Source organism: Onychostoma macrolepis, chromosome 04 (assembly GCF_012432095.1).
Source record: "Onychostoma macrolepis isolate SWU-2019 chromosome 04, ASM1243209v1, whole genome shotgun sequence".
In the NCBI taxonomy this organism is placed as follows: domain Eukaryota; kingdom Metazoa; phylum Chordata; class Actinopteri; order Cypriniformes; family Cyprinidae; genus Onychostoma; species Onychostoma macrolepis.
In genome coordinates this window covers 13,725,020-13,733,902 of record NC_081158.1, presented here as the reverse complement: position 1 = coordinate 13,733,902, position 8,883 = coordinate 13,725,020, and the positions used below count along the sequence as shown (strand labels likewise).

The 8,883-nt window shown below is 34.6% G+C and overlaps 1 long non-coding RNA gene across 1 annotated transcript; it reads left to right on the top strand.

The window, feature by feature from the left end:
* Nucleotides 1-526: 526 nt before the first annotated feature.
* LOC131538991 (uncharacterized) lies at nucleotides 527-3,410 on the top strand. The gene is made up of 3 exons (XR_009270758.1): nucleotides 527-2,689; nucleotides 2,762-2,826; nucleotides 2,970-3,410. It is a non-coding gene; the product is annotated as an uncharacterized LOC131538991 (long non-coding RNA).
* Nucleotides 3,411-8,883: the final 5,473 nt, after the last annotated feature.

Genomic DNA, 8,883 nt, shown 5'->3' with positions numbered 1-8,883 from the left:
AGGGCTTTTACCAATCAAACGAAACAAGTATCAACAAAATCCACTTCAAAAGAAAAACAGAAGCTGGCATTTAGATGCATTTACACCTGCAGAGTTTCGTTCCAACAATGCTCCAACACATACCATGTAGTTAGCTGGATTTCATTAGTTTAATTTGGGTTAAAACTAAACTCTGCAAGACTGTGGCCCTCGAAGAACTGATTTTTGCACCCCCGATTTAACGAAACTCAGAGCATGAATGCATTTACCTTGCAAAATTAATATATGAAAATATTATGAGATAAATGCTTTTAATATTTCTGTTGAATATACAAATATGAAATGTTGTTAAAAATGCAATGATATACACATGAAATTAAACTGCCAGTAGGTGGAGACAAGTGACTGTCTTAATGAGGGAGTCATTGAATCATTCACTGAACCGATTAGCTCAACTGGACTGATTAATTCAGGAATTTAGCAAATTTATCAATGTATGAGTCATTGAATCAATGACTCACCAGATTCGTTTAAAAAAGTTTATTCATTCTGTAACAAAACACTGATGAATATTGCTCAGAGTTGCACAAATGTTCTGCTACACAACTCTCCCTATACAACTCCAACTGCCACCTTGTTGTGGTGAAAAGGCTTGTCACGAACTGGCACATTAGGAGGTGAGTGCTAGACTCTGTCACTAGTCTCTTGGAACAAGACCTTCGCGTGGTTAGTTCTTCGTATTTGTACTTCGTTTAAAAACTCCATCTCATTTTCTCCTCCAACTTTAAAATCATCCGACATTGAGTGCGTTTACATGCACCCTCTTAATGCGATTATAATTAGATTTTGGCAATATTGCGATTAAACTTTACCTCATGTAAATGCAATACTTCGATTTAAATAATGTGATTAATCTCATAATCGCAGCAAGCATAATCGTATTAACATATGTGGCGCATGCCGATTTTAATCGAAATATACAGGCATGTAAACACCTTAATCAAAGTATTGCCGCTCTGACCAAAGTGCGCATGATTTAAATGAGGCTAATCTGATAAATGACGTTCACTTGATAACATCTTTCTGTGACCTCTGGAAGTAACCCAATAATCAGAATTTCCTTCAGGATTTCCAGTGTGGTTGGATGCATTGATGACAAGCATATCTCCACCATTGCACCTTCTGAAAATGAAACTAATTACTGTATGGAATGGAAAGATGCCAGATGGAGGAGAAGTAGCTACGAGATGCTGTAACCACAGCTGTTAAATCAACACAAATTATTCAAAAAAATTTTGGTCATCTTTATTTCCTACAAATACAAAAGCAACAGTTATTCTTTTTACTTTTGGATTTTAGAATTCTTCCAACACTTGACCATCTCCTCTTCATCTGTCAGTGGTGCTGGTGCACGTTCTCCCCCCTTTTTGGGAGCCTCTGCCTTTCTTGCTGTCGACAAGTCAGTATTAATTTTATATTATCTGATTATGAAATGTAACAGGTTGGATTAGAGATTATTTAATTATGTGAAAAGAGTGTTAGACTATGTGGAAAAAGCTGCAGCGCATTGAAATAGACACTGAATGATATTTAATGTCGAATGTTTGTAAAGTGATTTAGCCCACACCCATGAACCTTTCATGCTTAAAGCTTTACCTTGATTGAATTGTTTTTACACTTCAATTTTAGCTGCTGCCACGTTTTTGTCTTTTTCCTTTTTTTTTTTTTTTGACCATGTGATTCCATTGAAATGATTATTAGTTCAATAATTTACAGTTTTCACCTCTGATATTATAACAGTTATTAAGTTGATGACATATATTAAGAATCAAAGTTACGCATTGAAGTACGCGAACGTCTTTTTGGCGGGAGCTGTTGCCATAGTGAATCGTAATTTCGGAGATCCACTGATCATGACTTTTCATAGTCGTGGTGCAGGCGCTAAACTCAGAGTCAACCTACTCAGAGTTGAATAAACTAACACAATTCAGCCGTTCTGAAATCGAAAACTCTTGAGTTTCCCATCTCACAGTAAATCAACTCAAGAGTTCAAGTTTAAACTCAGAGTTGGTTGAACCTCCTTATTGAAACGGGCCCCTGCTCTTTCCGAGTCCATCATTTGTGCTGTGCAGTGGGGTATGTGAATAATGGCAGTAAAAAATAACCACAATTCTTAACAAATAGTGAGAATAATGGAAATTGCATGCAAATGGGAGTGAAGAGCGAATTAATGAAATGCGATTAAGTCCTTACTCTGATTATTGGAAATAATTGCATTATTCGTGTGCATGTAAACATAGCTGTAGTTGTTTTACCTTTTTTGTAAGGGCATATGACTTTTATTTTTTTGCATGTTTGCTATGTAAGAACTAAAGATGTGCATGCGCATCGCTAATGCTAGCTGAGTATTTGTGGCAAAAAAGTGTCAAATATAATTTTTTTTTAAAGAAAATGAATGATTGTTTTGCTAGTGTAATGGGGTGGAGGTAGTATTGGTAGTGGCTCTATATTAAGCTTGTTTAGGACTACAAATGAGTTGGACTACAAATCCCATGAGTCTAGTTACTATAAAGAGGAAATCAAAGTGTTTGGTCTTCCTCTTTGTGGTACCATTTGCTAAGCAGGAGAAGCTGTGCGGCGTGTTTTAAGGCTGTGTGATAACTGAAAAAAACTAGTTACCTTGTGAGCAGTGTGGAAGTAATTTGTGGAGGTAAGGGTTGTGACTCTTGTGGTTATAGTAAGCGTGTTTGGTTTTAATGTGTTTGTTTGTTTTTATTTTTAGTGTGTTTACTGGAGATACACTGATGGGTGTTTCAGAGAATTGAGTAGAGTTATTCAATAACACAGGTACTGATTTTAATTGAATTATTGGAGTATTTGAAATTATTTTAAGCTTTGTTATTGTAACTTGTGTTATGTTTTATTGTTAAGTGTTTTATTTCAATATTTTAATGGGGCAATCATGAATTGTATTTTCTTTGTTTTTACAGATGATGCATGATTGCCGTTTACTTTTATTGAGAATATTGGTGGCTTTATGTTGGGTCTCAAGATATGACACAGTGTAACACAGTGTTACATTGTGATGAAGTGGCTTGAATGTATTGTGAGGTTGTTAATGTATGGTTTTGTTTATTTGTTTTGTTTAAACCAACAAACAACATTGGGGTTCCCAGTTTTTTGTACATGGTTAACTCCGCTAAGGTGAGGGGGAGCAATTTGTAGTGGTTTGAGTAAAGTGAGTGTTGGGTTTGGACACTTGAAGTGATATTTGGTTTTGTTGTGATTTGAATGTATATTCTTTTTCACAGAGGAATTGCCATTTTATATGACTGGGGAACCCTATGGTTGGTAGCGGGTTTAACTTTATTTGTGTTTTCCTTTTGTGTTTTTACCACTTCTAATTATGTTGTGCCCAATAAATTGTTGTATTTGCAAGGAAACACACTGTGGTTGTTGCCCTTTGAGGCTGCACTGAAACTGCATTTTTGACCTTGAAATCATTGGCCACCATTGAAGTCCACTATATGGAAAAAAATCCTGGAATGTTTTCCTCAAAATACGTAATTTCTTTGCGACTGAAGAAAGAAAGACATGAACATTTTGGATGACATGGGGGTGAGTAAATTATCAGGAAATTTTTATTCTGGAAGTGGACTTAAAGGGCTTGGCATTAAGCATTCTCATGTGGTTGTCTTTCGGACAAGTAAATTTGTCATTTACTTGTCCGAGTATAAAAGTTACTTGCCCGGAGAGAAAAAAAAAAAAAATTTAATTGAGTTATAAATATAATTATTTATTGTAGGGATACAAAACACGTTTTGTTTATTTAGTTAGATTTTTCTTTTTAAATAAAATAATGAAAAAAATAATAACGTGTGAGTATTAATTACAAATACAATTATTTTATACTAAACTTAAAAATAAAATGCTAATATTTACTTCTTTTTATATATGAATTTTCAAACTTTTCAATTTATTAGTCAATTAGTATAAAAAGTCATTTGGGCTGTTACCAAACAAATGTAATCAGGTATCAACAAAATTAATCTTTGCGATGCAGAGGAAACAGAAGCTGCATCTGAAGAGGAATAGATATATTTACCCACTGTTAATGCAGCTCTGAGGGACATGGAATGCTTTAATCTGCAGTTACAAATGAATAAATAATGTTTTGATTAATAAAATGTTGAATACTGATATTTGAAATTATTTAAAAAAATAAATAATACTGTTAATGTGAAATTAAAACTGCCAGTAGGTGGCATCAAGTCACTGTTAATAAGTGAGTCACTGCGATTGAACCGAATCATTTAAATGGTTGATTCATTCAGGAACGAAATGCCGTCATGTTGCTCAGAGATGCCAAAACAGTGCTGTGGCTGTGTTTGGAATTATTTTTGTTGGTGAAATAGAGCAAAAACAGGAAATATGGTGTCTAAAATGTAAGTCTCTTAATGTTGACTTCTTGTTTATTGAACTGTTATAAAATCACATTTGTAATCATGATGGTTTTTGGAGCAAAAAAAAAAATGGTGCTCGATCTTCGTGTGATATTGTTTAACTACATGAAATTATATAAATATATAAATTTTTGCCCCCATATCTTTCTGACCCCCATATAGAACTTTCTGATCATTCTTCATGCATTGTAATACTGAATCATGCAGTGAAACCTAGATGACTTTACGTAATGTATGCATGCACTCTGTAGGTGTGTTTTGTTTGATTCTTGCAATATACTTGTTAAAACAATAATTACGAAATTATCGCAAACGATATATATCGCACACCCTTATAACAAAGGCTATATCATAAATAAAGGCAGTTATTATTGTTTTTGGTATTGACTTTTTCACATAATTAAACACAAAGGAAGGAAAGGACGCTAACTTTTACTAAAACCACAGTTGTATTAATATGTTTACGCTATGGAGAGTACAAACATCGCAGAAATCAAAAAACATAAACCAAACTGGACAGAGGATGAAAAGGCTATTGTTTTAGAAGAATACGCAAAAAGAAAAAAATACTCTCCAAAGTCGCTATAACCCATCAGTCACTCATTTGCACAAAATGAAAGCCTGGTAGGAGATAATGGAAAAAATCACTTTAAGAAATCAATCAGAAATCTTGCAGTCTAGCGAACAGTAGAAGTTCTGAAAAAATATTAAAACAGTTGTGAGTTCAACAAAAGAAATAGAGAACTGGAAAAACAAATCTGAAAAAAAAAAAAAAAGTAACATTCAAGCTTGTGCCTGGTATATTTTATCAAAAAGTAGCGCACTTGGTTTGAAACAATTTAACAATGGTTTTATTGTGTAAAGGAGGAGAACAACTGCCACAAGACCTATCCGAGACAGTGGAACAAGTCCAAGACATATTAGGGAAGGAATCTCCTACTTTAGTCGCAAATGGATACACATTACACCTATCTTACGTTCGTTGCACTGGTTACCACTGCAGTTTCGTATTGAGTTTAAAATTCTGCTTTTTGTGTACAAAGCTGTGAATCGTTTTGCTCCTCAATATCTCTCAGGGTTGCTTACTGTTTATAATCCTGTTAAGTCACTGAGATCTCAAACTACACATATGTTGTGGGTTCCCAGAACAAGACTTAAATGTAGGGGAGATAGAGCCTTCTCTGTTGCTGGTCCCAAATTATGGAACGCTCTGCCTCTATCTATCAAAACTGCTTCGACAGTGTCTGAATTTAAATCTTTGTTAAAAACTCATCTTTTCTCCCGTGCTTTTAACTGTTAGCTGATCCGGTTGTTTTAAGGTTATATGTTTTTTGTTGTATTTATGTACTTAGCCTATGCAATACTAAATGCAGCGATTAGATTTGTCAATTTTTTAGATGTTTAGGTTTATGTTTTATGTACAGCACTTTGGTCAACTAAAGTTGTATTAAATGTGCTTTATAAATAAATTGAACATCTACTTTAGTTGATATTTGCAGGCATTCCTCATAGCAGTTTGGGAAGCAGGTAAAATAATGCAGATGAGTGCTAATGATTTTGGCTTGCAGTTTGTAAAACGTCTTTTGATATATATTCACTCATTACTGTTTATTCAGTGCTACAGTAAATTCAACCATTAGGTAAATAAACAGTTATTTGTTCTGTTTTCAGACGTTTGTCTGAGGAGAGAGGTTCGGAATCCCCCAAGGTTTCATCAGGAACGAGAAGTTATTTTGCTGCAGAAGAGGAAAGCAGAGTTGGAGATTTCTAAATTAGAAATGGAAAAAGAAAACTTGAATATGTAGAACATAATTGTGCAGTACAAAATTAACAAACTGGCTCAAGATGGATTGACAACTTTACAACCAGTAGGTGAAGAGTAACACAAACCTTGATGTGTTGGTGATTTTGCTCAAATGATTTGTAATAAATATTTACCCAGATAGCACACGTACGTCTGCAAGATGTCTGTTAAAGATCTGTTGATCTGGAAAGCAACTGCTGTCTATAAACGTCTGACAGACGTCTGTAAGATGTCAGTTTTACATACACTCTAAATCATAAACATCTTAAAGACATCTAATAGACGTCTATTTGACATCTAAAAGGAGACGTCCTATAGACGTATTGCAGATGAGCAAACAGCCTAAAAAATACGTCTTGCAGATGTAAATGCAGACGTCAAATAGACGTCTCAGAGATGTACGTGTGCTATCAGGGTATTAACTACATACATTAGTAATCCAGTGTGATTTGCTTACTGTAAAGGTTTTCATGGCTGTTTTTCAATTTATAAATAAAAATGTTTTATAAATTATAGTCTGTTTTTATTTTACTTAGTTTTAATTATTAATGTATTAATTTATACAGTATCTAATCTGGACACAAATATAGCCTACAGTTTAACATATTCTGGCTCACTTTATGACATTTTTTTTTTTTTGCACAAGCACATCTCTGTTGTCACATCCTCCACGTCTTGATTTGTATTACGTCATCATGTTCAGCATAGTCATCCGTGAGCACACCCAAACCTTTGGATATGTTAAACAGGACGACACATGCAATGATGACTCTCCCTGCTCTTGTTGGCTCTAGATGTAGCTCTTCATGAAGACAGTGAAATCTCTATTGAAAGCTGGCCAATCATCTTTTCAGTGATTACTATAGTTTCTGTTAGAGCAGTGTTGTATCTTTCCTGCAATTTGAAAAAGAAAGATGGATAGCTACCTAATTTTGCTTTCACTAACTGAATTGATATATCCATATAAATAACTAAGCTAAAGTTATTTAAATGAATTTTGCCCGTTAAGCTCCAACTGGATTCCTGAAAGGTGTCATCATCAGTCATTAAGGTCACATATTGTACACCTTTCTGGAGTATTGTTTTAGGTTTTGATGTCCTTAAGAATATATATTTGCGGTATAAGTACCAAAAACCATCGCAATATATTTTTACAGCTCCTCTCTCAGAAAGCGCTGCTAAGAACAGGTTGATTTTGTCCTGTGTAATTAATATTCATTCTCTTCTGAATGGCCTGTTGTTTTCTGAGTGACGCATGGCTAGGCCAACCACAGGTAACTAGGGTCATGTAGGGCCGACGTCACGATTACGTCACAGCACTAGCTGGAGGCAAAACAAAGGGAAAACTGGAGGTGGCCCATTCAAACCAGCACAGATTCACCAACATAAGGAGCTTAAAATGTGTGACCCTGGACCACAAATCTCAATTTTCAAAATTGAGATTTATACTACGTCATCTGAAAGCTGAAAAAGGTTTGTTCGGATAGGACAATATTTGGCCGAGATGCAACTATTTGAATATCTGGAATCTGAGGATGCAAAAAACTCAAAATACTGAGAAAATCCCTTTAAAGTTGTCTAAATGAAGTTCTTAGCAATGCATATTACTAATCAAAAATTAAGTTTTCATATATTTACAGTAGGAAATTTACTAAATATCGTCATGGAACGTGATCTTTACTTAATGTCCTAATGATTTTTGGCATAAAAGAAAAATCAATAATTTTGACCCATACAATCCATTTTTAGCTATTGCTACAAATATACCTCAGCGACTTAAGACTGGTTTTGTGGTCCAGGGTCACATATCATCTTGTTGTGATGTTGTGTGCCAGAATCGACGTATATTCAAATGAGAAATTTGATTGCATACCTGCTGCCACTGCCAGACAAAAAACCGACGACCGCTGTGGTTAAACATGATAAAACGAGCGGACTGGACAGAAACGATCGTCAAAAATGCTCGTGTTTGCAGCGCACACTTCTTATCAGAAAAGGTTCGATAAAGTATTGTCTTTTGTTGTTATAGGCGCGTCTAAAAATTTTTTGCATCTCACGACTATGCCGTGTATGAAATAATGTCTGTGTGGATGTGTGTGAAATAACAAACTGACGATTTATATGCTTAATCATTTGTAATTGTATATACATTGTTGTGATTAATTGTGGCTGGAATAATAACGTACATAGCCGCGGGAACTAGGGGTGCTGAGGGTGCTGCAGCACCCCCTGCTGACAGCTACAAAATTTAAGATGATATGACTAAAGTTTTATTTTTCCAACATGTTTTTGATTTTTCAACTTTATTCATAAAATGTTTAAAAATATTATTTCGTTTTAATATGTTGTGAAATGTAGTTTGTGACTTTGAGAAATAAATAATTTAAAAGTCAGTCTGGTGTGAGTGACGTGATTACGCTAAAATTTGAATATTCAAATGACAAAGCAAGCGCGTATTTACTCAGCTAACTATGGCTAGTCAAAAAAGAATATCTGATTTCTTTAAAAATCCACCAGAATCTAAAAAAAACAAATCTAAAAATGAATCTGAGTCCGATAACAGAAGAACTGTTGATGATGGCCTCACTCTCAGCAGCACGGATCAGCAAATGAGCGGGATATCCATCAACGATAACA